A 12,286-nucleotide genomic window follows, 5' to 3' on the forward strand; every position below is an offset into this window, starting at 1 on the left:
GTAGTATTAATTGTTGTTACAGCATAGTTACAGCATAGTTGAACGCTAATGGAAATGATTCATTGGAAATAGAATAGATGCTGATGAAGAGAAAGTGAGGCAATTATAAACTTAGGGAAGGAGGATAAAATCTAGGGCACAAATGAATCATAGCAAAAAGGAGCAAAGGCAGATAAAACATGGGCACGGGCTAGAAGTGTGGGGAAAGGGAGCTTAGGGAAGTTCTTTCCAATTCTATTTTTTCAGTAAAATAAAAAGCAAGGATATTGACTGAGAAAAAATATGGAAGCAATGTTGCTAGCAATATGAGCTGAAGAAGAGAACGTGTGAAGTCGATGTCTAAAAAGTTGTGAGGATGAAGAGTCAAGAACAGTATCTAACACTTTGACATGCATCAGAGTCACCCAAAGAGCTTGTTAGAGCATGGATACCCCAGAATTCCATGGGGTATTATGGAACTAATAGACCAATAATTACACATCTAACTGCAGAATTGACCTGTAATTACATTTCTGCAGTTAGACCTGTAATGACATTTCAAATAAGTTCCCAGACAGTGCTGATCCTGTGGATTCAATGGCCACAGCTTGTGAAACAACAAACTAAGGAAATTTTATAGAATTCCTGGACAACAAATACAAGGGCATTGGTTGTAAATTTAATGTGAGGTTTGTATATTTTTGTTATCATACTCAATTGAAAAAAATAAACACTTGGATTTAATCATGATTTGTTCCTTCAATGTCAGATAAATAGATAACAGGAAGGGGATCTAGGGTATATACATAAGTGCTTGTACTACTAGACCATTGATTAGGATTTCAGGAAGACAGAATATGAGAACAGGACAAGGTAAAAGACATGAAAAAGTTTTCACATTTGCAGAAAATATCAATAGTTAACATAGTTCACCTGAGACGGCTATCCTCTTAAAGTCACCCATACAAGACTGGCTTTTGGTTGGCATCTGGGAGATCAGACTTGCATCATTCCTTGATGGAAGAACTATGGTATATCCTCTTCTGTCCCTAGGCAGTAAATGTGGAGGTATGGAGATAAGAGTTGGAAAGAATCAGTCTTTCTTTCCAAGTTAATTGATGACTAATCCAACAAAACTATTCATAGAAATTGAAAGGACCTGAAATAATGGAAATCTACTGTCTATAGCTAAAACCTCATGGAGGTTTTAACTCAAACTTCCTTCCAAAAAGGAACTCCTTATTCAATGAGTGCTTTTAGCTGACAGTCTCCAACTATTAATGCCTTCGGAGTTTACCTTATCTTTCAAAGGATGCATCCATGCCCCTTTTTGTCCAGCCTCAACAATCAATAACTAAACATGTTATATTAACAGAGTCTGGCCATTTTGACATAATGTAGATTCTTTCAATTGGCAACCTCTGCTCTAATGTTCTCCATGACACTAAGACTTGCAGATTTGTACTGCTGTCTGATCTTTTCCTACCAGTTCTATCTCCTCCAGTCTTTCCTTTCACAGATGTCAGATCAGCATTTGTATTTAAAAGCTATTTGGCTCAGTCCTGCTTTCTCTCCCTTTGAATTTTCATAAGAATTTACATACAGGGAATTCCCTGACAGTCTATTGATTAGGTCTTTGTGCTTTCACTGTGGAGGGTGCATGTTCAATACCTAGTCAGGAACTAAAATCCTGCAAGCTATGTGTTGCAGCCAAAAAAATAAATAAAGTGAATATATGTATACACACACACACAAATGCTACTGTCCCTTTCCATTTGGAAATGATTTTAAGATTCTCTTGAGCCAAGTAGAAAAGGTAGCCAAGTTTCTGTTATATCTAATATGCTTTGCCTAAGAGTAGAGCATTGCAAGAGAAAAGCAACACTATCCTTTAGTGATAAGAAGCTATGGGATGCAACTGACATGTGAACTGCTGAAGGATATATGGCAGAGACAAGTAGCTGACCAGAAATATTATGCATGATTTTTCAGTGCTGTGGGACTGTCAGTGAAAATCTGTTGACCAGTCTGGAACAACATTTATCAACTTCCTTTGCAGTAATATCTGCCTATTTAAGTGAGTCCAGGTCCATGAAATAGATTGTGGTGGCACATTCCACTTCCAGGCCTGATTCATAAAACTCTCCCATACTGCAAGTTTTCAGGTTTTCCTCTTCTCCACTGGCTGAACAGCAATGCCCAAGAAATCTTACAAAGTTACATGGTGAAGAGGCCGGAAACTTTGACAGGTTGACTTTAAATGAATGCTAACCAAAAGCCTTCACACTCATTCCTAAATCTTCCTAAGGATATTTTCATTAGATTATTAGATGGGGAAGAAATAAGATTATAGTTTACTATATCATTTATATTCGAGAGTTTATTTTTTACAGCACCTAATGCTATTCTGAGGAGTATAGAAGGCATCTGAAAGGATATAAGCAGTTGTCCATCTTGAGTAGTGAGACAGCCAGAACTTTAATGCCTACAAACAGCAGGCCAATGATGTCCAAATGCCAAAAAGAACTGACTCTACCAAATTTCATCAAAATTCACAAGATATAATATGGCCAGATTTATTTCTCAATATTTTAAGAAATTTAAACTCCATCAACAGTGTATGGATTTCCCTATTTCTTGAAAAATTCGTAAGATATTTAATTCTTTTATTTAATCCTTTATTCTCCTGCCTCAGCTTTGAAGGAATTAGTGGCAAGTGGAAGAGATAAAGAGAAAATGAATAAACAGATATTACTTTTACTCTCTTTCCTATTGTAAGTCCTCAAGCCACTGCTCAGATGTGAACCAGAGGGAGGGGTAAGGTTTTGAATTAGATATGAGTGAAAATTTAATTTGAATCAGGTAGGATTTACTTTCATTTTTAAAAATGAATAATGTATGCTTATAATAAAAAATTAAAAAGCAATAAATAAGTATACAGAAAAAATAAGTTGTTTCTATATCCTTATAGAAACAATCAGCTTCTCACCCATAAGAAAGCCATTTTTAAAACAATGAATTTCTTGAGCAATGTCTCATAGATTCTTCAAAAATAGAGGTAAACAAAAATGATACCATGCAACATACAATGTTCAGTTATTTGATTTTTTCACTTAAAATATATTTTGGATCATTTTGTATCAGTAACTAAAGATCTATATCATTCTTTCTAAATCTTTATCCTTTGAATAGAATTATTTAACTAGCCCATTGTTAAATCATTTGTCAATTTATTGATTATATACAAAGCAATACTTAATTTTTTACATGTGCAATTTTTCTCGAATGTAAGATTATCTGTAGGATAATTCTAAGGAAATACATTTCTAGGACAAATTGCATATACATTTAATATTTTGAGAGTGACTGACAAATCTCCATAGATATTTTTCTCATTTACAGTTCAGAAATATGTATGTGAATCTCTTTTTCATTCTTTCTAACACAGACTTTTTGTTCTTTGATAATCTGAAAGATAAACATAGTATCAAAGTATAATACTATTTTGCATTTGTCTTGTTACAAGTTAAGCTGAAAATCTGCCCATGTTTAAGAGCCATTTGGGCTTCCCTTGTGGCTCAGCTGGTAAAGAATTCGCCTGCAATGTGGGAGACTTGGGTTCTCCACTCGATCCATGGGTTGGGAAGATCCCCTGGAGAAGGGAACGGCTACCCACTCCAGTGGGTACCCACTCAAGTATTCGGGCCTGGAGAATTTCATGGACTGTATAGTCCATGGGGTCACCAAGAGTCAGACACGACTGAGCAACTTTCACTTTCACTTAAGAGCCATTTGTATTTTTTAGCACTGTTTATATTATTCACCTTTTTTTCTATGGGGCCAGATGTCTTATAAGATGTTAATGTGCCAGAGAAATGAACTCTGAATGAATCAAATGCACGAGACATTGGTGAAGCTTTTAGGAGTCCAGTGGTCTTGGTCATGCTGGTACAGCCTCAACAAATAAGACAAGTTGTTGCTCCCCACTCCCACTCCCTGTCCCATAACTCCTACCACTGTAGGAAAGAGTTGAAGATCTTAGTGAATTTAGGAACACAGACGGGACTTAGGAATAATCCTCTAATCTTTTTGTTGGATGCTACAGAAGGCCCATTTCAAATGGGATCCAAAGTGAGAGAGCACTGTGGCAGGTTCACAGTCTGGTGAATTGTCCTATAACTTTTGACACAACAACTAGCACATAAAATGTTACTTTCATGCATCTGAGTTGGTTCAGAATCATGATTGAAGTTTTTTGTAAGCCTTAACATGATAGTTGTAGTACATATCTCTGGGACTTGGGAGCATGGTGGAACTCTGTACTATTTGGAAAAATGCCCTTGGCCTGGTACTGCACTCTAGCACTGAGAAACTACAATGGAAAAGAGATGGCAACATGACTTGTCCATCATGGTCCAGCCACCATTAGATCCAGTGAATTACAGAAGTCAGGTAGGCAAACAAGCAACTCATTCTGTAAGTGAAGCCCTGCATTCTGGATTGGGCTCTAACTGTTCAGACACAAAGAACCTTTCTCTCAATTCATACCTATAGTCTGATGGGCTGTATCTTGAAACCAATTGGCAGACAAGGAAATGTTGTGGAACTAACTCTCATTAGTGAATATGATTGCACTAGGTGAAAAATAAACTGTTGCCATATTAGAGCACCACTGAGTACCCCACTCCCCCACCCCAAAACAGTGTTGAAGGGAAATTCTCCCAATAGAGAAAGCTCTGTGTTATGCCTGGAAAAAAGAGTTGAATGACTTATATATACCAAATTCTGGTGATAAACAGACTGGCTGGTTGATCAGACACCTGGAGTGAAGTAAAAGTCCCTTAGTCATGTCCCACCCTTTGTGACCCAGGTACAGTCCATGGAATTCTCCAGGCCAGAATACTAGAGTGGGTAGCCTTTCCCTTCTCCAGGGCATCTTCCCAACCCAGGAATCAAACCAGGGTCTCTAGCATTGCAGGCAGATTCTTTACCAACCGAGCTTATCAGAGAAGCCCTATGAACCTGGAATGAAGATTTAAAAACTGGAAGCTGAGACTTCCCTGGTAGTCCAGTGATTAAAACTTCACCTTCCAATGCAGGGGTTGCAGGTTCAATCCCTGGTAGGGGACTAAGATCCCACATGCCTCTTGGTCAAAACAACCAAAACATAAAACAGAAACAATATTGTAACAAGTTCAATAAAGACTTTAAAAATGGTCCACATTAAAAGTCTTTTAAAAAAAACAAACCTGGAAGTATGGAGTTACAAGGTTTAAGAAGTCACAAAGAGTGTCTGTTGTGTCTCATGTCTTTGTCCATCAGTATCCATTTCAGAGGATGCTCTCAGGGATGAGATGAACATTAAGACTCTGTCAGCTTCTCTCTTCAACCACCCATATTCTAACACAGTTAACATATTAAGAGAACAGCCATGGTGGCAGAGATGAAGAATACATGTGGGATCAACAACATAGCTCTTTAAAATGACAGATAATCTAGCTGCAATCAGTGCTGAGTGCCCAGTTTGCCATAGGGAAGGACAGATGCTGATCTCTCCAGCTATCTGGAGACGTATTGATTACATCAGGCCCATCTTAAAGTGGACGGTGACCTTCACAAACCAAAATGATTCCTATTCCAAATATTATTCTTGGATGGTGATCTTCACAACCAAGATGATTCCTATTCCAAACATGATTCTATCTTCTCTACCTATAGTACCTCTAAGAACAATATCACCTAGGGGCTTACAAAATTCCACATGCTTTGATATGGTGTTCCACACAGATTTCTTTAGAACAAGAGATGCTCATTACCAAGCGTGCTGTCACTCTGACAGCTTACCTGATAGAATGGCTGAATGAGATACTGAATGCCCAACTAAGGAGCAACCTCAGGGACATCTTACAGCAGAGTGCTTTTCTGCGGTAGCACCCAGTTACTGTATCAATGATCAAAACATGGCACTGTATCACCAGAATATTCAAGTCTGTGAAGAATTGAAAAAGAAGAGTATCCCTTTCCTAAATGTTCCTATTTGAACATCTCTTCCATGCATCTTTAGAATCAGGTAGATTTGAGATTCTAATTCCTGGTGATAGTGGTGGTGCATGTATGTGAAAGTCATTCAGTCGTGTCCGACTCTTTGTGACCCCATGGACTATAAGTCCATGGAGTTCTCCAGGCCAGAACACTGGAGTGGGTGTTCTTCTCCAGGGGATCTTCCCAATCCAGGGATCAAACCCAGGTCTCCCATATTGCAGGCAGACTCTTTAGCACCTGAGCCCACAGGGAAGCCCAAGAACACTGGAGTGGGTAGCCGATCCCTCCTCCAGTGGATCTTCCCGGTCACTTCTGTTTCCATAGGCATTTATCATTTTGTCCTATCTATGGAAATATTTTCTTCATCTATGTTAACATTTTAGAAACAATTTACTTTAAGCTTCCTTTGTATTTTTATTCTTGGTGAGGTATTTGGTTAGTTTTATCTGATCTGTAGGAACATTTTTGTTTGTTTGTTTTTATTAAATTAGTTTATTTTCTATTTTTTAACTTTATAATATTTTATTTGTTTTGCCATACATTGACATGAATCCACCATGGGTGTACATGTTTTCCCCTTCCAGAACCCCCCTTCCACCTCCCTCCCCATCCCATCCCTCCAGGTGTTATTAATCTACTTGGAGTGTGTGTGTGTGGGTGGGTGTGTTTGTGTACTCTTTTCCTTCTTTTATTTGTAGTACCTCTGTAGACCTCATGTGATGGTTCTTTTTTGTTAGACTTGTTTTAAAAGTTTAGTTCTTTAACATGTGGATGAGAGCCCAAGCTGGCATAAGCATTCTATAAATTTCAAGGTGGTATGTTTTAAGTCATACTTACCACATGAAAATAGGTACAATTACTGCAAGCTGATCACATGTACAATACTAAGCACCTCCCACTTCACTAATATTGTGTTTAATGCAAAAACTGTCGTATTTGTCATTTGGTTCTCTAACAATTGTTTCTCTTAGAAGTAACAACAAAAGAATCCAATACCTTAACAATAGTGTGTCAAATGATGAGACAAAAAGACTTGCAAAGAAAAACAGATGAATGCATTATCATAGCTGGAGACTTCAACAACCCTTTCTCAGAAAGGGACACATCTTACAGAAAATAGGTGAGGACATAGCTGCACTTGTCACCAACCAACTGAATATAACTGATACCTGTAGACTAGTTCCCTGGTGGTTCAGATGATAAAGAATCCACCTGCAATGTGGGAGACCTCTGTTCGATCCCTGGGTTGGGAAGATCCTCTGGAGGAGAGCATGGCAACCCACTCAAGTATTCTTTCCTGGAGAATCCCCATGGACAGAGGAGTCTGGCAGGCTACAGTCCATGGGGTCACAAACAGTCGGACACAACTAAGCGACTAAGCATAGCACAGCACAGACTACTTTGTCCACCAACAGCAGAATACACCTTCTTCTCAATCTTATGTGGAATATTCACCAAGATACCACAGTGTGGGTCATAAAACACACCTTAATAAAGTTTTAAAAAATAGAAATAATGCAGTGTCTGCTCTCAAAACACAATGGAATGCAACTGGAAATCAATAAGAGAAAGATAACTGGAAAATCAAAATATAAGTGGAGATTAAATAAAACACTTCTAAATAACACATGGGTCAAACAAGAAATCTTGAAAGAAATTTCAAATATTTTGAGCTAATTGAAAATGAAAATACAAATTATCAAAATGTGTCAGATGCAGTAAAAGCAGTACTTAGAGGGAAATTTATAACTGTGGAAAAGTGAAAGTCGCTCAGTCATTTCCAATTCTTTGCAACCCCATGGAATATACAGTCCATGGAAATCTCCAGGCCAGAATACTGGAATGGGAAGCCTCTCCCTTCTCCAGGGGATCTTCCCAACCCAGGGATCAAACCCAGGTCTCCCACATTGCAGGCAGATTCTTTACCAGCTGAGCCACAAGGGAAGCCCAAGAATACTGGAGTGGGTAGCCTATCCCTTCTCTGGGGGATCTTCCCAACTCAAGAATTGAACCAGGGTCTCCTGCATTGCAGGTGGATTTTTTACCAACTCAGCTATGAGGAAAGCCCATAACATTGGATGTATATACTAAAAAAGATAAAGGATCTAAAATCAATAATCTACATTTTCTGCATTAGGAAACCTGAAGAAGAGGAACAAACTAAAATAAAAGCAAGTGGAAGCAAAGAACAATAAGAATTAGAATGTAAATCAATGACACTGAATACAGGAAATCATTAGATAAAATCAGTGGAGCCAAAAGCTGGTTCTCTGAAAAAAATCAATAAAACTGATAAGCCTCTAGCCAGGCTAACTAATAAAAATATAAGAGGGTAGACACAAATTATTCATATCAAAAATAAAATAGATAACATCATTATAAATTTCATGAAAATCAAAATGATAATTTCAAACTACTATGAATACCTTTCTGCCCACAAACTTGATAACCTAGATGAAATAGATGAGTTGAAAGACACAATTTACCAAAACTCACACAAAAGGAACTAGGCCATCTGAATAGGCCTATATAAGTTACAGAAATTGAATCAATAATTAATAACCTTCCAAAGCAGAAAGCACCAGGCTCAGATGGGTTCACTGGTGAATTCAATTAAACATTTAAAGAAGAAATTATATTAATTCTCTACAACCTCTTTCAGAGGATAGAAGCAGAGAATACTTTCTAACTTACTCTATAGGACAGCCTTACCCTAATATTAAAACCAAGCAAAGATATTACAGAAAAAAAAAAGAAACTACAGTCCAATATCTCCAGTATGAATATAGATGCAAAAGCTCTCAAAAAATATTATCAAATGAATCTAACAAATGTATAAAAAACTATGACTGTGTATGATTTACTCTCAGTATATAAGGCTGCTTCAACATCCAAAAACAAATTAACACAATCCATCATATTAATAAGCTAAAAAATAAAACATAAATGAAATCAATAAATGCAGACAGGACATTAAAAAAAATCCAACACCCATTCATGATTTTAAAAAAAACCTCTTAAAATTGAGAACAAAGGAGAATTTCCTGTACCTGATAAAGAATATCTACAAAAACCTTACAGCTAACATCATACTTGACAGTGAGAAAATTGAAGCTTTCCCTTAATGATGATTAAGTCCTTTTTAACATCATACTGGAAGTTTGTGTCAATTCAATAAGAAAAGGAAATAAAAGATTTAAAAAATGGAAAGGAAGAAATACAAATTATCTTTGTTTGCACATGTCATGATCATCTATCTAGAAAATGCCAAAGAACTATTAAGAAAAATTTTGTAACTAATAAATGATTATATCAGAGTTAATATACAAAGTGAATTACTTTCCCATATACCAGCAATGAACAAGTGGAATCTGAACTTTAAAGCACAATGCCATTTACCTTAGCAACCCCAAAATTAAATACAGTACTTAAGTATAAATCAAACAAACTACGTACAATACTTATATGAGGAAAACTACAAAACTCTGATGAAAAAAAATCAAAGAATAAATGGAGAGGTATTTCATGTTCATGGATAAAGATTCCATACTGTTAAGGTGTCAGTTCTTTCCAAATTGACCTATGGAATAAGTGCAAACCAAATTAAAAATCTCAGTAAGTTATTTTGTGGATCAATCAATCAATCACATACATGCTCGGTCGTGTCCAACTCTTTGTGACCCCTTGGACTGTGACCTGCCAGGTTCCTCTGTCCATAGGATTTTCCAGGCAAGAATATTGGAGTGAGTCACCATTTTCTCCTCCAGGGGCTCTTCCCAACCCAAGGATCAAACCCATGTCTCCTGCATTGGTAGATGGATTCTTTACTACTGAGCCACCTGGGAAGCCCATTTTGTGGATATTGATAAATGAATTCTAAAGTTTATATGGAGAGAAAAAAATATCCAGAATAGACAACAGAAATTAAAGTAGAAAAATAAAGTGGGAGACTGACACTACCTGGCTTCAAGTCTCACTACAGAGCTTCAGAAATCAAGACAGAATGGTATGGGTGGAAGAATGGACAAAGTAGATCAATGAAACAGAATAGAAAGCCCAGAAATAGACACTCATAAATATAGTCAACTGATCTGACAAATGTTCACAACAAAACTCTGCACATGGATGTTCATGGCAGTTGTATTCATAAATACAAAAACTTGGTATTAGCAAAGATGTCCTTCAGTGGGTGAACGAGTAAACAAGCTTTGGTATACCAAACAATGGAGTGTTATTTAGTGCTAAGATAACATGTGCTATCGGCCACAAAAGACACGGAGAGACTTTGAATATTACAAAGTGAAAAAAGTAATCTGAAAAGACTATCACTATTGGGTTAGCCAAAAAGTCTGCTCAGGTTTTTCTGTAAATGTAACTTGAATGAACATTTTGGTCAACCCAATATATGATTTCAACTCTATGAAATTGTGGAAAAGGTAAAACTATGGAAACAATAAAAACATCAGTATTTTCCATGGGTGGGGAAGGGCAGGGTACATAGGAAGAGCACAAAGGATTTTTAGGGCAGTAAAAATACTCTGTATGATATAATATGATGAATACATTTGTCAAAATCATGGAATTTGCAACATCAAGAGTGAACCCTAATGTAAACTAAAGACTGAGTTACTATAATGTGTCTGCGTGGGTTCACCAACTGTAATAAACATATATTCCAAATTGGGAAAGGAGTACATCAAGACTATATATTGTCACCCTGCTTATTTAACTTATATGCAGACAACATCATGCAAAATACTGGACTGGATGAAGCACAAGCTGGAATCAAGATTGCCAGGAGAAATAACAATAACCTCAGATATGCAGATGACACCACCCTTATGGCAGAAAGTGAAGAGGAACTCAAGATCCTCTTGATGAAAGTGAAAGAGGACAGTGAAAAAGCTGGTTTAAAAAATTCAACATCCAAACATCGAAGATCATGGCATCCAGTTCTATCACTTTATGACAAATGGATGGGGAAATGATGTAAACAGTGACAGGCTTTCTTTCCTTGGGCTCCAAAATCACTGCAGATGGTAACTGCAGCCATGAAATTAAAAGACACTCGCTTCTTGGGAGAAAAGCTATGACCAACCTAGACAACATATTAAAAAGCAGAGACATTACTTTGCTGAAAGGTCCATCTAGTCAAAGCTGTGGTTTTTCCAGTAGTCATGTATGGATGTGAGAGTTGGACCAAAAAGAAAGCTGAGTGCCAAAGAATTGATACTTTTAAACTGTGGTGTTGGAGAAAACTCTTGAGTCTCTTGGAATGCAAGGAGATCAAACCAGTCAATCCTAAAGGAAATCAGTCCTGAATATTCATTGGAAGGACTGATGCTTCAGCTGAAGCTCCAGTACTTTGGCCACCTGATGCAAAGAACTGACTCATTGGAAAAGACCCTGATGCTGGGAAAGATTGAAGGCAGGAGGAGAAGGGAATGACAGAGGATGAGATGGTTGGATGGCATCACGATGGACATGAGTTTGAGCAAGCTCCAGGAGTTGGTGATGGACAGGGAAGCCTGGCATGCTGCAGTCCATGGGGTTGCAAAGAGCTGGGCATGAGTGAGTGACTGAACAGAACTGATATGACTCTGGAAAGGGATGTGGATAATATGAGAGGCTGTGCATGTGGTGGGTGGAGGGTATACTGGAAATCTTGGTATATTCTCAATTTTGCTATGAATCTAAACTTTCTCTTAAAAAAAACTGTCTTAAGTAAAGTAAAAAAGATAAGGAGAGATATTTTTTAAAACACATTAAACATGGCTTGTGAAAGTCCTGTGTGTTTGTGTATATATATATATATATATATATATATATATATATATATATATATATATATATGGCTTACATAGAAAACAGTACTCATGACATTTTCTGAGGTCTGCAAATGGGGCACCTTATTTGTACAACTTCCTTTAACCACTGTATTACATCACTTACTTTGAAAACCCTTCATCATATTTAACAGTTTTAGAAATCATATAGTTCCAATTTAATTGAGGATGGAATATAAAGTTCTGTTTTCTATTCTCTGTACTGCATTAAATGTGGCTGAGGAAGCCAAATCTAGCTGAACAGTAAGTCTCTGGACCTTACTTTTTTAATAGCTGAAACAGCATCTTGGTTTACTGAAAGTTCTCTCTTTCAGATGGAATGTTTGGATGCTTTGTGTGGAATTTGGAAGGCTTTAGGTAAAGTGGCAGAAAGCCCACTTTCCAGTTTCTGGCTCCAGAAAATGACTGACCAAGAAGAA

This window comes from Giraffa tippelskirchi, chromosome 1 (assembly GCF_054371585.1).
Source record: "Giraffa tippelskirchi isolate mGirTip1 chromosome 1, T2T-mGirTip1v1.2.pri, whole genome shotgun sequence".
Lineage (NCBI taxonomy): Eukaryota > Metazoa > Chordata > Mammalia > Artiodactyla > Giraffidae > Giraffa > Giraffa tippelskirchi.